At 39.3% G+C, this 26,663-nt stretch overlaps 1 long non-coding RNA gene across 1 annotated transcript in view; it reads right to left on the bottom strand.

The window, feature by feature from the left end:
- Positions 1-4,715: 4,715 nt before the first annotated feature.
- Positions 4,716-26,663, bottom strand: part of LOC125098665 (uncharacterized) — a 106,973-nt gene continuing 85,025 nt past the window's right edge. The window contains exons 5-6 of the long non-coding RNA XR_007126903.1: positions 25,347-25,514; positions 4,716-4,834 (exon numbers count right to left, since the gene is read on the bottom strand). This is a non-coding gene — a long non-coding RNA (uncharacterized LOC125098665). The remainder of the gene's footprint in view (positions 4,835-25,346; positions 25,515-26,663) is intronic.

The raw sequence follows: 26,663 nt of genomic DNA, 5'->3' as shown, positions 1-26,663 counted from the left end.
CTGTCTTCCCCAATTCAGGGAAGACCACCAGCATCCAGTTGGGCATTGTACCCCCACATCTCCATTCTGCGCCACAGATAGCCATCCACCCTCTCCTCAGCTGCACCTCCTCCTGGTCCTTCTTCTCTTAGCCACTGCCTTGATTCTGGATCTCAATACTCCCTGCCAGGGTTGCCACAGCAACCTCCCTCCCTAAGCTACCCTTCACAATGGCATCTCTGCAATGTTGCCAAGCTGGCTGTAATGGAATTCCTTTGTAGTTCCCCATCACTTTCAGAATTAAACCCGAACTCCTTAGTGTGGTACCAGGCCAAGATCTTTATGATTTAATCAATACACCCTCATCTCTAGTCTTTTTTTAATAGGAAGTGGGAAACTAATAACAAGGACTTAGGGATTATCCAAGTGGAGAAAGACCCCACCCTGTTTCTATGCCCCAGTTGTACCAAGAAACAATGTACCATGTCTCTGTCTCCATGCCTGGACAGGGAGCTCCCTTCCCCTCTTTCTCCACCTGGATAACCCCAACTCCAAGTATTAGTTTCCTAGTTACCACTGTAACAACATACACAAACTGGTTGGCTGAGGACAGGAAATTTATTATCTTATAGTTCTGGAGGCCAGAAGTCTGAAATCAAGGTATCAGCAGGGCCATGTTCCCTCTAGAGGTGTGAGAGAAGGAAGAGTTCCAGGACTCTCTCCTGGCTTCTGGTAGCTCCTTGGCTTGTGGCAGCATAATTCCAATCTTCCTGAGGCATCATCCTTGTGTATGTGTGTGTGTGCACGTGCACACGTGTGCACCTTTGTGTCTAAATCTTCCCCTTTCATCAGGATACCTACTGGGTTAAGGCACAAGCTAATGACCTCAATTTGACTTAATTAACTCATAAATGTGTTAACTCCAAATAAGGTCAGATTCTGAGGTACTAGGGGTTAGGATTCCCTCATATCTTTTGCAGGAGGGACAAAATTCAATTTGTAACAGTCCTTAAAGCCACAGCTTACACATCACCTCCTGGCTGAGCAGGGCTGGGTGCCCTTTCCCCGCACTTCCCTGTATCCTGTCTAGTCCCTGTCACATCATACTTATAATCCACTTCTCTGTGTCCCCCATCCTACCATGACTCTGAAAAAAGGAACCAATACCTTCATCTCTGTAGTCCTAGGTCCTCCTCTGCCCAGTGCTGGGTACATCATGGGCATCAAACATTTGGGGTTGAGGAATGAACACAGATGGTGATGGATTTTGCAAGCTGTGCCGCTGGCCCCATTACTTGCCTTCACCACAGGAGTACAAGGGAATACACGGTCAGCAGGCTTGACTGACCTCTGTCCAGACTCCAGGCTCAAGGACAACTAGGTGAGCTGGCAAATTTAGTCCATTTGTCTCATACCAGCCTGATCCTGATAGCTGTAAACTTCAGTAAAGACAGGGACCCATGGGGCGAAACTTCAGGATTGCCAAACCTTTGCCTTGAATATCATCGTTCAAGTATATTCATGAATGGCTGCCAAAATGAAGAAAGATTTTTTTCTTCTGGTTGATTTCCCTACTGACCTTTCTTTGAGCCTTATGAACCCGTTCTTCTAGAAAGAGATCCTTGAGATGGAACAGCAACTATAGACTCAGCTACAAAGTGCAGCTCACCTCTCCTCCAGCACTTATCCTCCTGGAGAAGTTAGGAGGCTGCAGATTTCACTGCTTCTTCACGTCTCACCCCCTGCGTGCCAAAAGCTACTTGGAGCTGGCCCCAGACCCTGCTGTGGCTGGAGCAGCCAAGAACACTGCTTGGTGCTGTGCCCTTTGCTTCTGTCTATAGCACCCTGCCTTCTCAAAGCAAGTTTTGAAATTAAAACCACTACGTTCCACCTCAACTATAGTAAAATATTGAGAATTCACTTGGAAGTATGGGTCACAGCTGCCCTTCAGTAACTGCCATGCCTAAGATCATGCCTGTGTTGAGGTTTTAATCTCCAACTTAATGAATTGTGAAACAGGACAGTCTTCTCTGTGCAGGACAACTCACCCAAGCAGGCCTGGTCAATAAGCATATGTTCAGATTCGCTCTTTTGTTTCCAGTGTGCTCTGGTGGGTTTGTGGCAGCATAATTCCAATTTGTCTCATACACATCCTTTTGATGTGCTAAGATCCTTCATGGTGATGGCAAAGTCCATGATTGCGTTCAGAGGAGTAATGCCACACAGGTGGGAACATACTCATAGAGGAAGAATCCTGCCACTTCCATGCTGCAGAGATTCTTTAATGTTCTCGAGAACATGAGTTCCCCATCCTGAGAGCCTCTGCTTTGCACCACTTGTCATTATACGAAAAATGGCTAGTTTTTATTGTATATCACCTCATTAACAATAATTGTGGTCATTTATTGAGCATCTGCTAAGTACCATTAAGCCTTCACAGCAGTCCTAGCTGTGAAATGGAAAGAAAATGAAATGAAATGCATCCAAACAGGAAAGAAAGAACTAAGATTGTGTTTGTTTGCAGATGGTATGATCTTATATATAGAAAACCCAAAGATTCACCAAAAAAATTCTTAGAACTAATACACAAATTCAGTATTATTGCAAGATACAAAATTAATCTACAAAAATCAACTGCACTTCTATATATGAACACTGTATCTGAAAGAGAAATAAAGAAGACAGACCCATTTATAACAATATCAAAAACAATAAAATATTTAGGAATATATTTAACTAAAAAGATAAAAGATCTGTTACACTGAAAACTATAAGATATTGATGAAAGAAACTGAGGAAGACACATAAATGGAAAGATATCCCATGCCTGTGGATCAGAAGAATTAATACTATTAATACTATCTATTAATACTATTTAATACTAATTAATTTAATACTAATTAATACTATTAAATGTCCATACTATCTAAAACCATCTACAGATTCAATGCAATCCCTATCAAAATTCTATTTTTTACAGATGTACAGAAAATAATCCTAAAATTCATATGGATACACAAAAGGCTTAGAACACCCCAAGCAATTTTCAGAAAGGAGAAAAAAGCTGGAGGCACTACAGTTCCCGATTTTAAACTATATTACAAAGCCATAGTAATCAAAACAATATAGCATTGGCATAAAAACATATAGATCAATGGAACAGGATCAAGACCCAATGAATACAGGGTCAACTGGTACTTGACAAGGGAGCCAAGAATACTTACTGGGTAAAAGATAGTCATTTCAATAAATGGTGCTGGTAAAACTGGATATTCACATGCAAAAGAATGATACTAGACCCCTATCTTATACAACTCAGAAAAATTAACTTGAAACGGATTAAGGACTTAAATATAAGAAACTGTAAAACCCCTAAAAGAAAATAAAGGGAAAAATCTCCTTGACACTGGTCTTGGCAACAATTTTTTTGGCTATTACACCAAAGGCACAAGCAACAAAAACAAAACTAAACAAATGGTATTACATCCAATTAAAAATCTTCTGCACAGTAAAAGAAACAATCAACAGAATGAAGAGGCAACCTATGGAATGGAAGATATATAGGCAAATCATATATCAGATAAGGGGTTGATATCCATAATATATGAAGAACTCATATAATTCAACAGCAAAATAATAATAATGATAATAATCATAATCATCTGGTTAAGAAATGGGCAGAGAATCTGAGTAGACATTTTCCTGAAAAAGACATACAAATGGCCAATAGTACATGAAAATATACTCAATATCATTAATCATCAGGGAAACACAAATCAAAATGACAATGAGATATTATCTCACACTTTTAGAATGGCTATTAAAAAAGAGACAAGAGACAGTAAGTACTAGCATGGAAGTGGAGAAAAGGAAATTTTTGTGCACTGTTGGTGGGCATGTAAATTAGTGCAGCTACTATGGAAAAGAGCATAAGTTTCCTCCAAAAATTAAAAATAGAGTTACCATATGATCCAATCCTACTTCTGGGTATATACCCTAACGAAATAAAACCACTATCTCAAAGAGATATTTGCTACCCCACCACCATGTTCATTGCAGCATTATTTACAACAACCTAGACATGGAAACAACATGAGTGTCCACTGATGGATGAATGGGTGAATTAAAGAAGATGTGCTATACACACACATACACAAGGAATATTTTATAGCCATAAACAAGGAAGAAAATCCTGCCATTTGTATCAACATGGATGGAACTTGAGGGTGTTATGCTAAATGAAAGAGGTCAGAGAGACAAATATTGTATGATCTACTTAAATATCTAAGAAAAGATAAACTCATAGAAAAGAGATTAGAAAGGTGGCTGCCAGGGGCTGGGAGTTGGAGGAATTGGAGAGATGTTGGTCAAAGGGTACAAATTTCTAATTATAGGATAAATAAGTTCAGGGAATCCAATGTATTTCATAGTGACTACAGTTAACAATACCTGTATTATAGAAAGTTGGTGAGAGAGATCTTAAATGTTCTCATCATACACACAGAAATATTGTAATTATGTGAGGTGATGAATATGTTACTTAACTTTATTGTAGTAATCATTTTGCAACATAAATGTATCAAATAATCACATTGTACACCTTCAACGTACCCAGTGTTATGTCAATTATATCTCAAAAATGCTGGAAAAGAAAAGCCTTCACAGCAACTCTCTGAATCTTTATCCCCACTCTATTAGAGAAGAAACAGATGGCTTATCTGCCAAATACTCACATGGTCAGTGGTGGCAAAGCCAGTGGGCCAGCCTGGGTGTGTTTGATTCCTGGGCCCATATTCTTCACTAAATCATCTTCAACACCTTCAGGTCTCCAGAAATCACAGTCAGAAATAAAACTCTGAAATGGATGAAAGACCTGGATGTGAAACAGGGATCCATCAAAATCCTTGAGGAGAACACAGGCAGCAAACTCTTAGACGTCAGTCACATCAACTTCTTCTTAGAAACATCCCCAAAGGCAAGGGAAGCAAGGGCAAAAATGAACTATTGGGACTTCATCAAGATAAAAAGCTTTTGCACAGCAAAGGAAACAATCAACAAAACCAAAAGACAACTGACAGAATGGGAGAAGGTATTTGCAAATGACATATCAGATAAAGGACTAGTATTCAAAATCTATAAAGAACTTACCATATGGTTTCACTTACTTGCAGAACATAAGGCATAGCACAGAGGACATTAGGAGAAGGAAGGGAAAGATGAGGGGGCAGAAATCAGAAGGGGAGACAAAACATGAGAGACTATGGACTGTGAGAAACAAACTGGGGGTTTTAGAAGGGAGGGGGATGAGGGATGGGTTGGCCTGGTGATGGGTGTTAAGGAGATCATGTACTGCATGGAGCACTAGGTATTATATGTAAACAATGAATCTTGGAACACTACATCAAAAACTAAAGATGTACTGTATGGTAACTAACATAATGTAATAAAAAAAATTTAAAAAAAAAAAGAACTTATCAAACTCAATACCCAAAGAACAAATAATCCAATCAAGAAATGGACAGAAGACATGAACAGACATTTCTTTCAAGAAGACATCAAATAGCCAACAGACACATGAAAAAGTACTCAACATCACTCAGCATCAGGGAAGTACAAATCAAAACCACAGTGAGATACCACCTCACACCAGTCAGAATGGCTAAAATTAACCAGTCAGGAAACGACATATTGGCAAGGATGTGGAGAAAGGGGAACCCTCCACTGTTGGTGGGAATGCAAGCTGGTGTACCTACTCTGGAAAACAGTATGGAGGTTCCTCAAAAAAGCTGAAAAGAGAGTTACCCTATGACCCAGCAATTGCATTACTGGGTATTTACCCCAAAGATATAAATGTAGTGATCCGGAGGGACATGTTTATAGCAGCAATGTCCACAATAGCCAACCTATGGAAAGAGCCTAGATGTCCATCAGCAGGTGAATGGTTAAAGAAGATGTGGTAGATATATATACAATGGAATACTATGCAGCCATCAGAAAATGAAATCTTGCCATTTGCAATGATGTGAATAAACTAGAGGGTATTATGCTAAACAAAATAAGTCAATCAGAGAAAAACAATTATATGATCTCACTGATATGAGGAATTTGACAAACAAAACAGAGGATCATAGGGGAAGGGAAGGAAAAATGAAACAAGACGAAACCAGAGAGAGAGAGACAAACCATAAGAAACTCTTAATCTCATGAAACAAACTGAGTGTTGCTGGGGAGTGGGGGAGGGAGGGATGGGGTGGCTGGGTGATGGACACTGGGGAGGGTATGTGCTATGGTGAGCGCTGTGGATTATGTAAGACTGATGAATCACAGACCTGTACCCTTGAAACAAATAATACATTATATGTTTTAAAAAAAAAAAATCTCTGAATGGAACAAAACTGAACTTTGTCCTCTTGCACTTCCAGCACAGAGTATGTAAACCCATCTTCCTGGCATAACTGGAATCTTCCTCAATTGTCTCTTCCACCCCCTGCCACCCCCAGTTGTTGACGCAAATGCTGGGATGAGGCAAGAAGGCCACCTGAGTGAAAGCACAGAATGAAGCAGCTCCAAAGAGATGAAAATAACCTCCCTGTACCCAAGTAAACCTCCAGCATATTGGGCCCTGTGGGAAGCCTTGCAGAGCCTCAATATAACAGCTGTGACTTAAGTTCCTGTCCCCACACTTTCTACAGACTATGCAGAAATGACATGGGTTCCTATATGCCTCACAGGGGAAAGCAACCCACCTCCCACCAGGCAAGCAGAGACAAACATATGTCATGGGTTCCTATAGACGTCACTCCTTCCACCAAGGCAAGAAGCCAGACTGGACAGGAGTCCAGGGTTTGAGTCCCAAAGATTTGTAGGAACTGGGTATATAAAGACAGGAAGCTGAGAAAGGGCCTCAGCTGACCCCAGCAGACAGGACTAAATACATACTTTTTTAAAAAAAATTCATTTCTAATTCATGCACATGGATAGAATGACTATGGGCCTGGGAACATTTGCCCAACTGCAATCACGACATTTCATTAAAGCATTGTTGACCCTGCAGGAGAAGCTGGGGGCACTAAAGGAGAAGTGTCTGCATCCCTTCTGCTTAAAGCCTTTCAGTGGCTTATCTTCTCTTTGGGAGAAGTCCCAGCTCGTCAGCCTGCACAATGTGACTCCTGCCCTAGCCCCAGGCCATCTCATGCCTGTGCTCCTGAGCTTCCACAGATGTTCGAACATACCTTGCTCTCCTCTCTCCAAAGCAGCTGTGTCTGTACCCAGAACATTATCTCCATGTCCTCCTCACCAGCTGACAGTTGCTCATCATTCACATCTCCACCTACCACCTCCTCCTGGAGCCCTCTCAGCTCCCTCATGTGCAGGTCAGACACTTCTAAGTTGTCTCCTAATACCTCCACTTGCTATCAAAGCAGTCATGCTGATGGAAACTATTACAAGACAGAAATCTCCCTGAGGGTAGGATCCAGATCACTGTGTTGTTATTATGCATTGAGTGAGCAATATTGTACTGGAAACACAAACTATAAATGAATGGAGCAAATGAATTCAGGGATAAAGCTTGATTTAGTCTCTCTGCCCCTGAGAGGTCTCCATCTGCTCTAAAATTAGATCCCTATCATCTTGTCTCCAGGGTCTGTCCAAGCAGGGAGTGCCAAGCCAAGGATCCACTCATATTCTTTGAGTTTTGACTATCTCCCATTAAAAATATAACCCATAAACCCAGACCAAGGATCCATCCTTCAGACACCAAAGGCCAAACCTGACATGATCAATAAGAGGGCTGCTCTTGCCGTCAGCACCAGGAAATGAAGAGTGATCCTGGCCCCGCAGCTCAGGGACACCGGCAGCTGCCCCAGCTCTGACAGATTACCTTGGATGCACAAAGAGTGTGTCTAAGAAGCAAAGAGGTTTCCTGTGCAGGAAGACGAGAACTGCACAGATATGAAGCTTAGCTGGTTGAGAGAAATTAGCAAAATGTTACTCTGTCATTTAGATGTATTTTCATTTTTCATTTGGCTCAAAGATATGCTACATTTTCTTTATGAATAAAAACTGCTACCAAATAACAATGACCTGTGCAGGAGATGGAACCCAATGTAGATTCCTTTTAATCCTAGAGCAGGAGAATAAAGCTGTCTCTTTATTATCAAGATTAATCTGACCAGATTGGAGAGTATTTTGGCATTTTTCTGCCTTTAGATTTGTTAGGAGGAGGCTTCAAGGGAAAAGCAACAATGTGCCAGTCACCCCAAGAGCAGCAGCTGCCCCTGGGCAAACTCTACACTGGCGAACTCTCACCCAACATCCTCCCCAAACCTGAAAAGTGGCCCAGAGAAAAGACCTTTTAGGCTTTTCACCCAGTTCTCAACAATCTCTCTTCTCTGGACAATGCCCCTTGCCAAGCTAGGAGTTCCAGTCATATTTATACTGTGACCTACCCTCCTGGCTATGGTAACCTATGTGGGCCAGAGCTGGAAATTCGGAACTGGGGTTAAAAGTGTCCAGTTTCCATCTGGGTTGGTCCCTGGATTGGGGAAAGCCCAGGGTCTTTGCAGACAGCCATTTTCTGCCAAGTGGACAGAGGAAGACAGTAAGCCAGAGCGTGGAAAAAAAAAAACAAGCCGGAATCAGATGCAGTGACAAGAGAGGGACTTTCTGGATTCCCCCACCTAGACCCTCACTACTCCCTTTCTCCAACACTTTCCCTTCTGGCCTACACTGCTGTCCACTGTAAATGAATTCCCAGACACCCTCAGACTCCGTGGAGCTCTACTTCTACCTGACTGATCCTCCTTGACTTGACAGAATGCTGGATGGAAAGAGCATTGATTTCAGTGCTGCATTTGTTTGTCTCCCCAGATCACAAGTGCACACAGTTTCCCCAGAACTCAGGTGTGCTCAACACATATTTATTGAAAAAGTAATGATATCACCCTCCTTGAAGGCTTCTCAGTGAAGGCTGCTCATTCATTTTCTTCCTAGACACCATGAAGAAAGGTGGACATTGTCCCTGCTCCTTACTGCTGCTTCTAGACACCCTTCCCCCTCCCTTATAAAAACAAACAAAACCCTAATAATGGCTACTCTTCTCTCAAGTTTATGACATCACAATCATCCATCCAGCTCAACTGCATTCCTCAGACAAGTTCTCCCCCACTTAATATGGACCCTCATCAGCCCTGGGTCCGATTCCAGCCTTTGGTAATTGCTCCTCAGGGTTACACCGAATTCATTTTGGAGTAACATTTGGTAATGGCCTGGTGAGAACTGATATGTCTGGATCATGGTAGCTACACGGTTGAGACCATGTATGCTAAATAAAGAAGTGAGTTCAGTCAATTCTGGTCAGTTTGGCTCATGCAAGCAGTTAAACTAGGGAAGCTGGCTTTGAGAAAATGCTCACCTCCCTTCCCTTTACAATAAGTGCTTTGACCTGAGTGCCTTCATTCCTCTCTAAAACTGAACTGAGTGGACATTACAGCTTTGGCACTTCTCTAAGACAATTTATTTGGCACCGTGAATAATATCGCAGATTCTTTATGTTTCATCCACACCAAAATGTAACACCACCATTCATTTATTACCCCTGTACAGAGCCAGGATAAGGAAGGTCAATATCTGTTGCTTGGGTGATGCAGTCTCTCTTTACAAGGCCCTCATGACCCGTATGTGGTTCAGTTATCCCTGAGTAACTAAATCCTACTGGGGAGAAGTACTGCAAAGAAAATTGTAATTATGCACATACGTAGCTGTCTGCACCACGCTTCAAAACCCTTTTATTTCTTGGTCTCTGTGCAACATGAGAGCTGTGCATGTGGAACCAATTAGGACCTGAGAGCTTCTCCCCACAAAATCAGAGAGCACGTTACTACTGGGACTCCCTGTCTGACAGAAGCTGTGGGGGTAAAAGCCACCCGCCCAACCTGGCAGGCCAGGTATAGTTTCACATGCTTTCCCAGGGCCCTAGCACAACCTCAAAAAAGCAGAGTTGAAATTGTTTGGCACTCAAAAATCAGACTCTTTGGTGCCCCACTGCTGCCCACTGCTTCCTAAGCAAGGAGAATCGTGCAGATGAATAAAGGAAGACATAGGAGGCCCTAACTGGGAAAAGTGACAATTTACATAAGGCCAAGCTATACCCTTGACCAAATCCAGACATCTCCAAGGAGGCACCAATGATAGGTGGGTACACATGCCTGCAAAGTCACTCCCGTCTGCACACTGGGTACACAGCAATAGTAATGACCCATTCTAACAATCTGCCAAGAGAGTCTGGCCATGAGGGGCTCATAGCAGAGTAATATGTACCACTAAATACACACACACACACACACACACACACACACACACACACATATACACACATACACTTGTTCTTGCCTCCCCCTACGTGAAGCAGCTCCCACATGTAGTGCTATGGTACAAAGAAGTCTGGATGGTCACAGGTAGGTGGGATGGCAGTGATATTTCATATCCTCTTGCTCACTGGTCTTGGCTGTTGCCTAAACCATCAAGCTCAAAACTTATAATCAAATGATAAAATTATCTGAATCAATCATGTACATCTTACTTTCCATTTCAGTATGTCATATTAACTATGTTATACTGTATAGCTCTAACGCATGTGATTGGCCCACAAAATCTTTAAGATTCCAGCTTTCCACTTAGGAATTATCAGCCAAAACAGATATAATATGCTGCATGAGATTCCTTTTCCAATTCAAGTCCTCACCAAGACATTCATCCAAGCACGTGAGCACATCTAAATTTGTTGTTCGTGGTCACGCTGCAAACTGACTTCAGATGAAAATTACTGAGCCTTCCCTCATTGATCTTCTCCCAGACCGTCCCCCCACTTCCAAGTCACATTTCTTAGAGCTTACGTGCCCACTATCCTGCCAGTTACCTCACTCTGTTCTTCCACACTCTGCCAAGGAGAAGGCCTGGCCCCCTCCCCTAAAAAAAGGTAGCAAATATCACTAAATTACAATGTCCCTGATACCAAGCAAACTAGACTATTTCAGACCTAAATTGTTTCTAGGAAGCTTGAGGTAAATTTATCAAAAAGTTGCTAAAGTCTATGTTTCTCTTAGAGGCAGCAACACACAGGCTGACTGAACCATTCCAAAAAGATGGTCTAGTCACTGAAAAACCTGACAGCCAAGGGCTCAATTCAGGCAAGTCTGGATTAGTGAAATGACATAGTTGATGGGAGAAAGAAGAAACCCACAGGAGTGGCAAGATTCTCCTCCTCATAGAGGAGGAGGGGGATCAGAGAGAGGCTTACAGTAGTAGGTGTTAGAAAAGTTTAGAATTCTGTTTTAAAGTTCTATGTCTTAGTCAAGACGATTTGATGAATTAGTTTTGATATAAACTGGTATCTTCTTAGCTTTAGATTAACACAATCTGCACAGCAGTATTCATTTTAGCATTGTTTATGATGAAAGACTGAAAGTCTATATGTGAGAGAACATAGTTAAAATTCATTTTAGCATTGTTTATGATGAAAGACTGAAAGTCTATATGTGAGAGAACATTGTTAAAATAATGTTACTCCACTCAATGGAATATTATGATATAATTAAAACAAGGATTCTGAAGACTGTCATACTATGGAAAATACTTAAGAAGTAGCAATAAGTCAAATGGCAAAGGGAACCAAAGTACACATAATCTATGTTATGATTTCACATTTTAAAGTAAAATTTATGCAAAGAAAAATATAGTCGGGCAGACAGTTCACCAAAACACAAATGGTTGATGTGTTTAGGTGATGGGATTATAGACTTTTTTCTCTTTTTTCTATATACCTCTGTTTTCCAAATCTAATGAACATGTACAACTTTTAATGAACATATTTTATAATAGATACTTATTTTAAAATATAAGAAAACTGTCTCAGAGACCACACTATAGAAATCAGAAGGAATCAGAAAAATACAGTTTAAAAAAATACAGTTTAAAAAAAATATGAAACTAACCTGTTCATCTGATGAAAGATGAGGGAATGCTGAACTGACTTAGAGGCTACTAGGGCAACTGCCCTCTAGAAAAAAATCATGAGACTTAATGCTGTGGACACAACCCCACATTTTTCCTTTCTCTCTTTTGCTTTACCACAGGGAAACAAAATATCAAGCAAGATTTTTCTTTTGATAACTAGAAGCAGGCCATGGAAAGCCTGCAAACACCTGCTACATTTTTAATTTTTACTCCTCTGTTACTTACAAGGCTTTTAGCACAGATGGTCTTTTTAAAGACTCTCCATATTCAAGATGCTGGACATTCAAGAGCTTCAAAACACTTGATGCGTTTTCATAAAGGTGATGACCTAACAGCTTTCTCAGCATTTAAACCTACTGGTTGATTTCCTCTCCTAGGTATTGGGTATTGTCTACTTTTCCTCCAACTGTTCTCACCTGTTTCCTCTGACCTCTTCATCCTATCCAAGTCCCTGTGAATTCACACTACGTTCTCTGCAATATAGAGGGGGGTTTCCTCTTAAACCATACAGGCCTCAAAAAAAAAAAAAAAAAAAAAAAAGGAGGATTATTAACCACAGGATCTTATTCAAATTCCAACAGGGGAAATTGCATTTGCCTTCTATCATTTCCCCTGTCATTTATTCGAAATACTATTTAATATCCCTTTCAAAATAAAACCTGTTGCAGAAAGGGCTGCCTCAGAGGGACCTGCCTCTTCTAGCACAGAGGAGATGATGTTTCAGAGATGTATGACTAATACTCCTGGGGCAGGAGCTGAGTACACTGGGATCCTTTGGGAGTAAAGGTACCTCTGAAGGATCAAATTGGTTTTTATTTTATGAGTGCAGTAGACAGTCCCATTAGACAGATTTTTTTCCCTCCAGCATTCTGCAGCATCTTCTGACATTCAGAATCAAGCCAAGAGCTGCTTTGTAATAGTGTGTGGATGACGCATTACACACTGACTCTGTGACATCATGTCATCTTGTTCTCAGTTACAGCAACCCAATGTGCCTGCCCTGCACACCCCAGCTCTGTGAGTCACTGCAGGATATATTGTCCAGGAAATGCAAAATGATGCTCTTCTTAAAAATTCATGATTTAAAAAATTGAAGCTTCCGGCTAGGGAATGTAGAGTGAAAAAAGTAAACTCTCAGGAGGGGCAAGTTCTCATTTCTGTTTTTCTTTTCATTATTGTTTAAGATCCTACAAGGGATTATAGTTTATAAATAAGCACAGCAAATGGTTATTTTCTTCAGTGTTTTATTGCCACAAAAATTAACTTTATTTTTCACCAACCAGAACTTCCCATTATAAGCAGCTATGCCACTCCACAGCCTAAGAAACTTTCACCATCGGGGCACCTGGGTGGCTCAGTGGGTTAAAGGCTCTGCCTTCGGCTCGGGTCATGGTCCCAGGGTCCTGGAATCCAGCCCCATGTTGGGCTCTCTGCTCAGCAGGGAGCCAATCTGCTTCCCTTCTTCTCTCTCTCTGCCTGCCTCCCTGTCTACTTGTGATCTCTGTCTGTCAAATAAATAAATAAAATCTTAAAAAAAAAAAAAGAAGCTTTCACCATCAAAAATGTTTGAATATCTATGTGTGTTTTATGGGTGTTGAATATAATTGTCTAAATAACCACCACTTACGCCTGAAGAATTCTGCAATACTAAACAATCCAGACACATACAAACTTACAGTGAATTTTGACAATGATAGAATAAAGAATAAAGTAAAAATCAAGAATAATCTACTAAGGAGAAAATTAAAATTTAGCCTTATCCAAATACTTCCAATCTGAACCAAAAAATCATGTGCTTGACGCCAAACACTGAGAATTCAAAGTTTAAAAACCTTTTCTTCTTCTGTCTCCACCTTCCAAATTTCAATAAATAAATGAATTGGTGAACCAAAGGTCCAGTGAACAAAAAATGGAGGGAAAAAGAGAAACAGCACGCATCGGGCTCTCTGCTCAGCAGGGAGCCTGCTTCCTCCTCTGGGGCGCCTGGGTGGCTCAGTGGGTTAAGCCGCTGCCTTCGGCTCAGGTCATGATCTCGGGGTCCTGGGATCAAGCCCCGCATCGGGCTCTCTGCTCAGCAGGGAGCCTGCTTCCTCCTCTCTCTACCTGCCTCTCTGCCTGCTTGTGATCTCTCTCTGTCAAATAAATAAATAAAATCTTAAAAAAAAAATAAAAGAGTAGGAGAAACAGCAGACATTAATCAAGCTGGGATGTTAATAAGGATAGAATCTCTTTCTGGCAAGGCTGACCTTTCCAAACCAGTACATAGTACTTGTCATTCCTAAAGCTTAAGACACCAGGACAACCAGACAAATAGCAAGAGCCCAGAACCCTCAGGGTTCAAAAGCAATCAGGCAGACAGCACACATTAAATACCCCCACTTGCCTCAAAACCACCACCCTTTTCCAATTAGAAATGCACTGTTGGGGTGCCTAGGCATCTGACTCTTGGTTTCAGCTCAGGTCATGATCTCAGGGTTGTTACATTGACCCCTGGGTAGAGCCTGCTTGAGACTCTTCCTCTCCCTCTCCACCACTTGTTCATGCTCTCTCTCTCTCTCTTAAACAACAACAACAACAAAAAAAAAAGTAAGAAAAGAAAAGCACTGTTAATGAGAGGGCAGCATCATTTGGGACTTTGGTTGCTACAGGTTTGATTTGGACTGATGTCTGGTTAAATCTCAAGGAAGTAAGCCCCATGAAGGTATGGGCTCCATGGAGGAGGGATCACTCTGCATAGTCACTTAACAGGAAAAGAAAGCCCTGGAACCACTATTGGATTTGGAAGTCAGTCAACCAGCAAAACCTAAAGGACCCTCTGGACCCAGACACTCTGTTACATCCCCAGAGGAATTTAATTCTCTCTGTGCCACAGTCCATTTATCCAGCAACAATAAGGGCAACTCAAGTCCTCTTCGCTGGGTATGCAGTTGAAAATTCAGGCAGCCTTCCAGAGATACTTCATGTACAGGTACGTACATGCCTAGCTATGCATTCTCTTTGCTTCATGGCTGGAGCACAGCTGGAGGTAGCAGGTGGGAAACAGAACAACTTTGCCTTTTTCCCCAGTATTACTCTGGGCCTGCCATGGGAAACTTCACTAGGGGTCCCAAATAGGTTCAAAGTCAATGTCCTGGAAGCAATAGTAAGGATTACAGCTATTTTTAAAAAGTTGTCAAAATTTCACAGTTATAGTGATGTTCATCTAAGAACCTAGAAATAATGGCAATTGCATGGCTTAAAATTAATGCAAAAGAGTAAAAGATACCCAAAGGCATCTAAGGCAAGATGGCTCCCAGGCTTGCAGTTTTATCACAACTTCATTGAAAGCAACTTCTATTTTAAAAAGACCCAGTCAATCAGAAGAAAGATCCAGTCACTATGGAAAGCTCTAATGGCCACTCGTTACTGATACTACAAAAAACAACTTGATGGTTGCACAGGTAGAAATTGTCAAACAGCTTTCCAGAAAGGCTATGCTTTTTTATATTCTCAACACAGCAATGTGTCAGTGATCTTCTCTGTATCCTTGTCAGCATTTGGTATTAGCATGTATTTTTTTAGTCATTCTGATAGGTGTATAAAAATATCTCATTATACTTCTATTTTGCATTTCCTTAATGGATAATGATATTGTACATCTTTTTGTGTGCTCATTTGCCCTATGTATATCCACTTTGGTGGAATGTTTCTCATGTCTTTTGACTAATAATTGGATTATTTGTTCTTTTACTGTTGAAGTTTGAGAGTTCTTTATAGGTCTTAGATACTAGTTGTTGTCAGATAATGTGGTTTGCAAATATATCCTCATAGTCTGTAGCTTTTCTTTTATACTTTTAATGAGGTCTTTCAAAGAGCAAATGTTTTAAACGTTGGTCAAGCCCAATTTATCAAGTCTCCTTCTATGAATCGTGCTTTTGGTATCCAAACTAAGAACTCTTTGCCTCGTTCTAGATCTCAAACTGAATTTTCTCATGTATTTATTCTAAAAGTTTTATAATTCTGCAATTTACATTTAATAAGTCCAAGATGCATTTTGAGTTAAATTTTGTATAAGTCATGAGGTTTAGGCAAGATTCATTTCTCTCTGCATGTCCAACTTCTCAAGGACAATTTGTTATACAAGTTATCCTTCCTGTATTTAATCCCTTCTGTATGTTGGTCAAAATCAGTTGGGCAAATCTGTATAGGTCTATTTCTGAGTTCTCTATTTAATTTCATTGATCTATGTGTGTAACTCTCTACAAATGCCAAACAATCTTGGTTAGTGTTGCTTTATAATTAGTTTTGAAATTGGTTAGAGTGATCACTCCCACTTTACTTTTCTCTTTCAAAATTACTTAACTATTCTGGTTCCTTTGCCTTTCCACATAGATTTTAAAATAACCTGTCTACATCTATAAAAATCTTGCTCGGATTTTGATAGGTATTGCATTAAACATGCATATTCTATTTGGAGAGAATTGATGTCCTTGCTATGCTGAGTCTTCTAAACCATGAACATATCTCTATTTATTTGATCTTTGATTATTTTTATAGTATTTTGTAGTTTGTATAATACAAGTTTTATTTATGTTTTGTTTGATTTATATCTATTTCTCTTTTATTTGTGCAATTATCAATGGTACTGCACTTTTAATCTCAGTGTCCACATGTTCATTACTAGGATAGAGGAAAACAATTCAATTTTGTGCTGGATTCACTTAATGATTATAGGAGTTGAGTTTTGTTTGTCTTCTGGAGGGGTACTTCTTGGTAGATTTTTCAGGATTTTCTAACAGACAATTATGTCATCTACCTCTAGAGATAGATATCTTCCTTTCCAGTATGTACAACTTTTATTTCCTTTTTTTGCTTCTTGCACTGGCAAGAATTTATAGCACTATGCTAAAGAAGAGTGATGAGAGCTGCTGCTTCCCACTTGTAGGAGGAAGACATATAGTCTTTCACCATTAAGTTTGATGTTGGCTTTAGGATTTTGTAGATTCATTTTATCAAGATGAGGAAATTCCCCACTAGTCCTGTTTTTCTGAGAGGGCTCTTTAAATAAAAATCTAAAAAATCTAAATTGCCAAGTGTATATATGTGAAGTTTGTATGAATATTCCTGTATTATCCTTTTAATATTTGGAGGAGGAAGACCTTTAGTAATATTCCTGCTCTTTGTAATTTGCATCTTCTCTGTGTTTTTTCTTTGTTAATCTTGCTGAACATTTGTCAATTTTATTGACTTTTTCAAAGAATCAACTTTTTGTTACATTAGTTTTCTCTACATTTGTTTTTAACTTCATTGATCTGTTCTTATCTTTATTATTTCCTCTCTATGCTTTCTTTGAACTTATTTTGTGGTTCTTTTTCTAAATTCTTGAGGTGAGAACTTAGATTATTGGTTTGAGACTTTTCCTCTTTTCTATTGAAAGCACTAAATGCTATAAATTTCCCTTAAGTACTGCTTTGGCTGTGCCCCCACAAATTTTGATATGTCCTATATTCACTTTCATCAGTTCAATTTCTTTTTACTTCAGTATAATCTTTGATCCAATGGATTACTTAGAATTGCACTGCCTTATCTCTACATGCTTGGAAATTTTCCTGTTATTCCTCTGCTGGTGATTTCTAGATAATTCCATTGTGGCCAGAGAGCATATACTTATGACTTCTGTTCTCTTAAATTTGTTGAGGTTTGTTTTATGGCCTAAAATATGTTCTATTTCGGTATATGTTCCATAAACACTTAGAAAGAATGTATATACTGCTGTGGCTGGGCAAAGCTTCCTATAAATGTCAATTAGATTTTGTTGGCTGATGATGTTGTTGAACTCTTCTATATTCTAGCTAATTTTCTGTTCAGTGGTTCTACCAGTGTTGCTAGAGGAGTACTGAAATCTCCAACCATAACTGTGGATTTGTCAATTTCTCCTTATAGTTCTATCAGTTTTTGCTTCCCATTTTTTGCAGCTTACTCTCTAGTACATACACCTTTAGGGTTACTATCTCTTCTTAGTAGACTGATCTTTTATAATTATATGATGTTCCTTTCTTATTCTAATTTTCTTTGCTTTGCAATATACTTTATGTGATATTAGAAAGCCACTCCTGATTTATTTTGGTTAATGTTTGCATTTTTCATCTTTTTACTTTCAATCTTTCTATATTGTTATATTGAAGTGTGTTTCTTATAGACATCATATAGTTGGCCATAGTTTTTAATATACCCTGTCAATCTCTGTCTTATAGTTGGTATATTTAAACCATTGACATTTAATACAATTATTGATATGTTGTGACTTATGGATGCCATTATATTTTTTGTTTCTCTTTGTTCTTCAAGTATTCCATTTCTGTTTTCTTTGGTCTATCTTAAACATTTTTTTTTAATTTTTATTTTTATTTATTTTCAGCATAACAGTATTCATTGTTTTTGCACCACATCCAGTGCTCCATGCAATCTGTGCCTTCTCTAATACCCACCACCTGGTTCCCCCAACCTCCCACCCCCCACCCCTTCAAACTCCTCAGATTGTTTTTCAGAGTCCATAGTCTCTCATTGTTCACCTCCCCTTCCAATTTCCCCCAACTCCCTTCTCCTCTCTAACTCCCCTTGTCCTCCATGCTATTTGTTATGCTCCACAAATAAGTGAAACCATATGATAATTGACTCTCTCTGCTTGACTTATTTCACTCAGCATAATCTCTTCCAGTCCCGTCCATGTTGCTACAAAAGTTGGGTATTCGTCCTTTCTGATGGAGGCATAATACTCCATAGTGTATATGGACCACATCTTCCTTATCCATTCCTCCGTTGAAGGGCATCTTGGTTCTTTCCACAGTGTGGCAACCGTGGCCATTGCTGCTATGAACATTGGGGTACAGATGGCCCTTCTTTTCACTACATCTGTATCTTTGGGGTAAATACCCAGTAGTGCAATTGCACGGTCATAGGGAAGCTCTATTTCTAATTTCTTGAGGAATCTCCACACTGTTCTCCAAGGAGGCTGCACCAACTTGCATTCCCACCAACAGTGTAAGAGGGTTCCTCTTTCTCCGCATCCCCTCCAACACATGTTGTTTCCTGTCTTGCTAATTTTGGCCATTCTAACTGGTGTAAGGTGATATCTCAATGTGGTTTTAATTTGAATCTCCCTGATGGCTAGTGATGATGAACATTTTTTCATGTGTCTGATAGCCATTGGTATGTCTTCATTGGAGAAGTGTCTGTTCATATCTTCTGCCCATTTTTTGATATGATTATCTGTTTTGTGTGTGTTGAATTTGAGGAGTTCTTTATAGATCCTGGATATCAACCTTTTGTCTGTACTGTCATTTGCAATATCTTCTCCATTCCGTGGGTTGCCTCTTTGTTTTCTTGACTGTTTCCTTTGCTGTGCAGAAGCTTTTGATTTTGATGAAGTCCCAAAAGTTTATTTTCGCTTTTGTTTCCTTTGCCTTTGGAGACATATCTTGAAAGAAGTTGCTGTGGCTGATATCGAAGCAATTACTGCCTATGTTCTCCTCTAGGATTCTGATGGATTCCTGTCTCATGTTGAAGTCTTTTATCCATTTTGAGTTTATCTTTGTGTACAGTGTAAGAGAATGGTCAAGTTTCATTCTTCTACATATAGCTGTCCAGTTTTCCCAGCACCATTTATTGAAGAGACTGTCTTTTTTCCACTGTATATTTTTTCCTGTTTTGTCGAAGATTATTTGACCATAGAGTTGAGGGTCCATATCTGGGCTCTCTACTCTGTTCCACTGGTCTATGTGTCTGTTTTTATGCAGTACCATGCTGTCTTGGTGATCACAGCTTTGTAGTAAAGCTTGAAAAAAAAAAAAAAAAAAAAAAGCTTGAAATCAGGTAATGTGATGCCCCCAGTTTTATTTTTGTTTTTCAACATTTCCTTAGCGATTCAGGGTCTCTTCTGATTCCATGCAAATTTTGGATTAAACATTTTTTATTGTTATTTAAATAATTTTTAAAAATCCTCAGACTTACTATGTTATTTTTTAATGTACCTCTTTGTATGGTTTTTTAGTGGTTGTTCAAGGTACTACATTATATACAGATAACTTGCACCTCTACTGATACCGTGGGGCAGGGAGGTAGTATCACTACCCCTGAAAATGCTGAAAGTCCTAACTCTCTACTAGGTCTCCTCCAACAGCACTCTAGCAGAGGGGTTTCCTTATTACAATGTGAAGAAGGTAAGTCTTTTCCAATGTGGGTTAAGGTAGGGCCATGGTTTTCCTGTGGTATTTGACTAGAGTAGAACAATTATCTTAAAGTTTTCTGTCTTGAGATTTGGCTGGAGTGGAGGAGGTGTAAAAAAAAAAAAGTTTTCGGTCTTAAAAAATATAAATAAATAAATAATAGTTTTCTGTCTTCCTAAGCTGCCTCTTTCCTAGTCCTTTTGCTACAGACAGCAGGCTTTAACAAGTGATTTCTTTGCACTTGGTGCTTCCAGATGACTGGTTTATCAAGCTCCAAGTCTCAGATTTATGAGACAAAAAACAAAACAAAACAAAACAAAAAACCCACAGGGAATTTACCATTATGTTGTTCCTTGAGTCTTAAGGTTCCTAGCTTTTCTGTCTTCTTCTTTCCACCTTTCATTCTTATATATGTTTTATATATACTGTCCAGGGTTTAGGTTATACTTAACCAAATAGGAAAAAGTACGTCTATTCCATCTTCCCATCTTCCCAGTACTGTAAGTGCTTCTTCCTTAGCTATTTAATAAAGAACACTTAAAATAACTAAAGAAAGCACCAGCTAGCCATTATATTGTCATATAAATATATTCACCATCAGTTAAATATATTTATTGTAAGATAAATAAACGTTATCATAAAATTTAAACTGAACTGGTATTTACTCTGATTCTCATTATCAGAAAACTGGATTTTTCTTTAAGGCAAAGAGAAGTTTTCTTCGAATGTGAAAATGATTCATTTTATTAATTCAAAAGACTGTTCAATTATCAACTTGATATTATGAATGTTATTTTTAATTTATTTATTTATCTTAGAGAGAGAGAGTGATAGTGGGGGGGGGCAGATGGAGAGAAAGAGAAACTTCAAGCAGACTCCCTGCTGAGCATGGGGCATGACATAGGGTTCCAATCCCACATTCTTGAGATCATAACCTGAGCTGAAGTCGAGGCAGACACTAAACTGACTGAGCCACCCAGGTGTTCAGTTATTATAAATATTCTCATATGAAAGTACATTTGTATCAGCTTGTTATAAATGCTGTAATTTGTGGCAGGTTAAAGATAGAGCAGTTTTTTTTATTATTATTAAATTCTGCTACAAATACTAGCATCTGTTACCACTTACTAAGAAAGCAATCTGTTTTCTTAGCTAGATAATATCCCAGTCTCTGTCTTCTTAAATGCTCTAACCATACCTTGTGTAATCTTTTTCAAGAAAAACATGAATTCTAAAGGCAAAATTCAGTTAATCGCTCAATCAGCCTCACATGACCAGAATCTTCTAAACTGTAGGAAACAAGACTTTGTTATATTTAAGTCTCAGGCACCAACTCCATATGTGAGGGAAGGAAGCTTCCTAGTTTCTTACACCCTTTCGTGTAAGAATAGAAGAGTGTCTCTAAAATATTTCAATGTTTTCATGAATATACCCACTAGCATCCCCCTACATATCACAGAGAATTCAATCGCTGAGGAGTAAAGTACAGGGGTGAAGAAGAAGTAGTGGACAGAGCATTTTACAGTTTTTCCAGAAGTGGAGCAGCTAATAACCATTCTGTTACAAAGTCACCTCTTGTAAGCTTCTGAAAGTCTCTACAAGCTTCTGAAAGTCATTTTAGGCTGGGATAAATAAAGCATTCTTTACAAAGGCTATTTTCAGGCTTTTAAAAAAAAACTTGCATTCTAGTAGAAAAGAGGGAGGGGTTAATAAAGTCCACCCACCTGGCTACCATTACCCGGTCCCCTCCCCAGGACAGTGGTTCTCAAATTGTGACCCCACACCAGACTTACCGAGTCAGAATCTCTAGAATTAAGGTCTAGAACCAGCATATTTAACAATCTTGTGGTAACTGGGAGATCTCTGCCTTTGTACTTCAAGGAACATAGTTTGAAAATCACTGTGCTTCAGTTAGTTTAATAGTTAGCATAACACAGAGAAAATCAGACCTTTCTGGGGAATATTAAGTGGAAACAGAACCACCAAAATCTCCAGTCACAGTGAACAATTAAAGGGCAGCCACCACAGGTGGTCCTGGGGTCCAGAGCAGGAATGTCGTCTGTACTGAAGACCAGACCACGCCAGGGTGGCTTCCTATTGTTTTTTGCTTCATTGAGTTATGAGGTGAATGGTAGTATAGTATAGGTAAAGGTAGAGGGGTTTTCTTTCAAATTCCTTTTTTTTTTAATATTTATTTATTTATTTGACAGATGGAAATCACAAGTAGGCAGAGAGGTAGGCGGCGGTTTGGGGGCGGGGGGAGCCGACTCCACCCTGAGCAGAGAGCCCGATGTGGGGCTCGATCCCAGGACCCTGGGATCATGACCCGAGCCGAAGGCAGAGGCTTTAACCCACTGAGCCACCCAGGCGCCCCTCAAATTCCCTTTTTTATGAAATAACTTTTTTTAAAATAGTGACTTATTAAAACATTTTATGTCTTACTAAAACATCTTACTATGGAAACACGACATTTAGAGAGAAATCTATTAGTCAACAAATGTCAATTCATGAACAGTGTTCTTTCTAAAGTTAACACGAATAATTTAATTGATCAGCACCATCAGCTAACATCAATCACCAAGGGGACAGAGGTAGCACTCCAAACAGAGAACAGAAAGAAGGGGTTTGGAGGAAGTGTGCTGCATGAAGTCACATATATATAGAACAAACAAATACCTATGCTGCCAAAAAGCAAAACAAAACAGGGTACCTGACAAGCCCTCATATACCAAACCACCAGAAGCAGGCAATGTTAATGTTAACACTGCTTTTACATGAACTGTTTATGTTTTAATATCTGATTTCAGATTTCCCATATCGCTTCTCCTGTATGTAGGGATTTCACAATTTTGCCTATTAAAGCAATAGCAATATTTGACTGTACTTTTAGTATCTTAAAAACAAGCCAGGATGTCCAAGAAAGGAATAAACAAATTTTAAAATATTTATTTCCAAAGAATATATAGTGGCATATGGGAAAACTCTTTATACAATGTTAATTTAAAAAAAAACAGAGATATAAATCTATATTTTGGTATAATAATGAGTTTGATCCCAATTTTATAAAATTTGCATACATATGTTTATTTGAGATAGGTTGAAAAGAAGACTGGAGTGAAATAAATGTATTGGCACATTTATTTCAACTCTGGATATTGAGTATATTATTTTCTGTTTTACATATTTTTGTTCTAAAATTGTCTACAATATATATTCATTTTATAATTAGGAAAAAATGTATTTTTTACATGACCAAGTTTCCATTCTCTTGAAATGTTTCTAGAATCTTTTCTACTTAGTCATGTTCTTTTTAACAATAAAATCATCCCCAACATATTTGAAAATATCTTTCAAGCACAAAGACATTGACCCCAAATATGAACACAAATCACTGAAGTTTTAAAATTCTACTATCCTATAAAGAAGAAGTGGTTCATATATACAATGGAATATTGCTCAGTCATCAGAAAGGATGAATACCTATCATTTGTATCAACATGGATGGAACTGGAAGGGATTATGCCAAGTGAAGTAAGTCAAGCAGAGAAAGACAATTATCATTTGGTTTCACTCATATGTAGAACATAAGGAATAGAGCAGAGGACCATAGGGGAAGGGAGGGAAATCAGAGAGAGAGATGATCCAGGAGAGACTATAGACCCTGGGAAACAAACTAAGGGTTACAGAAGGGAGGAGGGTTGGGGGAATGGGTAAGAGAGTGATGGGTATTAAGGAGGACATGTGTTGTGATGAGCACTGGGTGTTATATGCAACTAATGAATCGTTGACCACTACATCAAAAAAACTAATGATGTACTATATGTTGGCTAACTGAACATAGTAATTTTTAAAATTCTACTATCCTAGATCTTTCCATATGCCATGTATTGGCACATTTGTTTCATAAATAAAGAAGCTATAAGATAATAAGGAATTTTACCAGAACCTGGTGTGTCTGCCATATTGCCATTCACATTCTGTTGTACTTTAGGCTTTATAAAGGATATGTCAAATACTAACAACTGAGACTTCACCTGTTAGAGAGGCATAGCTTGAGGATATAAATCATACATACATCCTGTTCCTAATTAAGGAGGAAGACTGACATATGTCATTGGAGACAACATAACAGACAGCTCTTCTGTGACACCAGGTTTTACATTAGTCAAAATGTTGCTTAGGAAATACTTGTCAGGATAAGACAAGGTTATATATACTGTTACCCATGGGACTGAGGACAGTCCCAACTATATGTGTACAAGACAAAAAAATTGCTACATAAAATCTTTACTCTTGAGTTACTCCAGTGATATATATAGCAAAGTGAATTGAGATTTGAGCAAGGGGGCCCATGGATGGGCCTACACATTAGCTTTGTTGGAGAGATGTAGGGACAAGTTATCTCTGCCCATAGCTATAACTCACCAGTTAGCTGATTAAGAGCCCTGGGTTTATTTGTATTTCTTGGGCAGAGGACACACAGGGCCAGGATGGCTGTTATGAATTAGGGCCTTATGAATATCATGTGTTCATTTAGTAACCTGAATACTTCATGCCTTTTTTATACTTAGCATTTCATAGATCCCATATATATTTAGTGTATAATGAATATTTAGTACCCAGGACCTCGTGAATATTAGAGATATTTTGATCTTTTGATTCCTTAAAACCAGATAGAATGTATAAAGTTATCTAAAGAAAGAATGTGCCATAAAAACTGTAGGAAAAAAGAAGTCAGCCACTAACTGGTTGATTGAAGAATCATTCTACTACTCTCTTGTCACTTTCCACCATAGAGTATAAAAAAGCCAAACACTTCCTTTTCCAGCCTTCTTTGCAGCTGGAGGGATGGGAGACAGGCACATAAGGAGACCATGCAATGGGGTCATATTACACAATTCTGACAAGTGAAAAATAACTGGAAGTCTGCTGGGGATGTCTACAAGAGGTTTTGCTTTCATAACAAAAGGGACACTCCTCCCCCTATGTCCTCCTACCTTGAATGAAAAATGTAACCGCTACAATCAGAAAGGACATGGCATTTAGACTCTAATATATCTGGATTCAAATCTGTTTTCCCACATACTGGAGGTGCAATATTGGGCAAACACTTTAACATGCTTCAACTGTAAATGGGTTTAATAATACCTGTAGATGTTCCAATGAGAAGAGAATGATGCACCAGAATGGTCAGATGCTTGAATCCTCAGCTGTTTTGTTCTCTCCAACTGGCAGCTTCACAGAATTGCCAGATTTTAATCAGAAGGCACTTGCCACTCTCCAGGTGCAACCACATTCCTTGCTCTGCCCATGTCTCTGAAAAAAGTCTTTATTAAACTCTCTCAAATGGACCATTTCAGGGTGCCATGAACTTTCTGCTAGAGCCCCAACTGATGCAACCGCTGATGAAATAGGTGTATCTGAGGTGACTTCACTCAGACCAAGAGTAACCAGTCCAACCACGCCTCAGAGGTGCCCTTCAACCCAAAGACTCCTGAGCCAAGCCTTCCTCCCCTTAATGTCTGTTATTCTCTCCCAAGTTACCAGGAGAGAACTCTGGTCTCCTACCTATCTCAGGAACAAACACACACACACACACACACACACACACACACCACACACACACACACACACACACACACACACCCATCCCACCCCAACCAAAGAAAAGGAAATAACATCCAAGCGGGGTCAATAGCTGGATTAAACTTTCAGAAGAATAAAGAAAAAGCAGGAAGGACTAAAATACTTTAAACTCCATCTAATTTCATGTTATATCCCTAAAGCTTACCATAGTGCAGGCAGTGAATGAATAATAAAAAGGACTGCCCATGTCCACATTCCCAGTCCAGCCCAGGAAAGAAGGAAAAGCAGAGATGAAGGGAGAAAGCTTCCCTCACAACTAGGAGAGAGGAGGAGAAGGCCAACAATTACTCAGTAATCTCAATCAGTCTGGGATTATTTATATGTTTCATGTTATATACTTACCCTCCATTAATTTTGATCAGGTTATCAAAATCCTGAATTTCCTTATTTCCACCTGGTATTATTTCTCTTTTTTACTCTAGATTCCTCCAGAATTTGGACACACTGAGGTGTTGAGAAGCAACTTTCCTCAAGCTTAGTGGCCAACTTCCATTCATTGTGTAGCATGAAAATTAACACAACAGAATCCCAGTTCCTGCCAGAATTGAGCCATTTCCATAACCTTAGTGGCCTTGGGCTTTTCCTTCTGGCCTGTTGGGCTGCTAGCTCTCTGGTCTTCTGGCACCTCAATGCTATTTATACTACTCTATTCCCTAGTCCTGCTATCTTAAGATATGTCTTTACTGATGCTAGGACAGCCACTTGCTATTGACAGCAACTTACCAGTAATCAGCAGCAATTAGCAGCAGCTGCCTGAGTTAACACACATTAGAAGTAACTCAGCAAACTCCGAGGGAGAAACCTCTGAGAATTCGGACA

Source organism: Lutra lutra, chromosome 4 (assembly GCF_902655055.1).
Source record: "Lutra lutra chromosome 4, mLutLut1.2, whole genome shotgun sequence".
NCBI classification, from domain to species: domain Eukaryota; kingdom Metazoa; phylum Chordata; class Mammalia; order Carnivora; family Mustelidae; genus Lutra; species Lutra lutra.
Note: the sequence above shows the minus strand (reverse complement) of the source record. Positions and strands in the feature narration are given on the sequence as shown.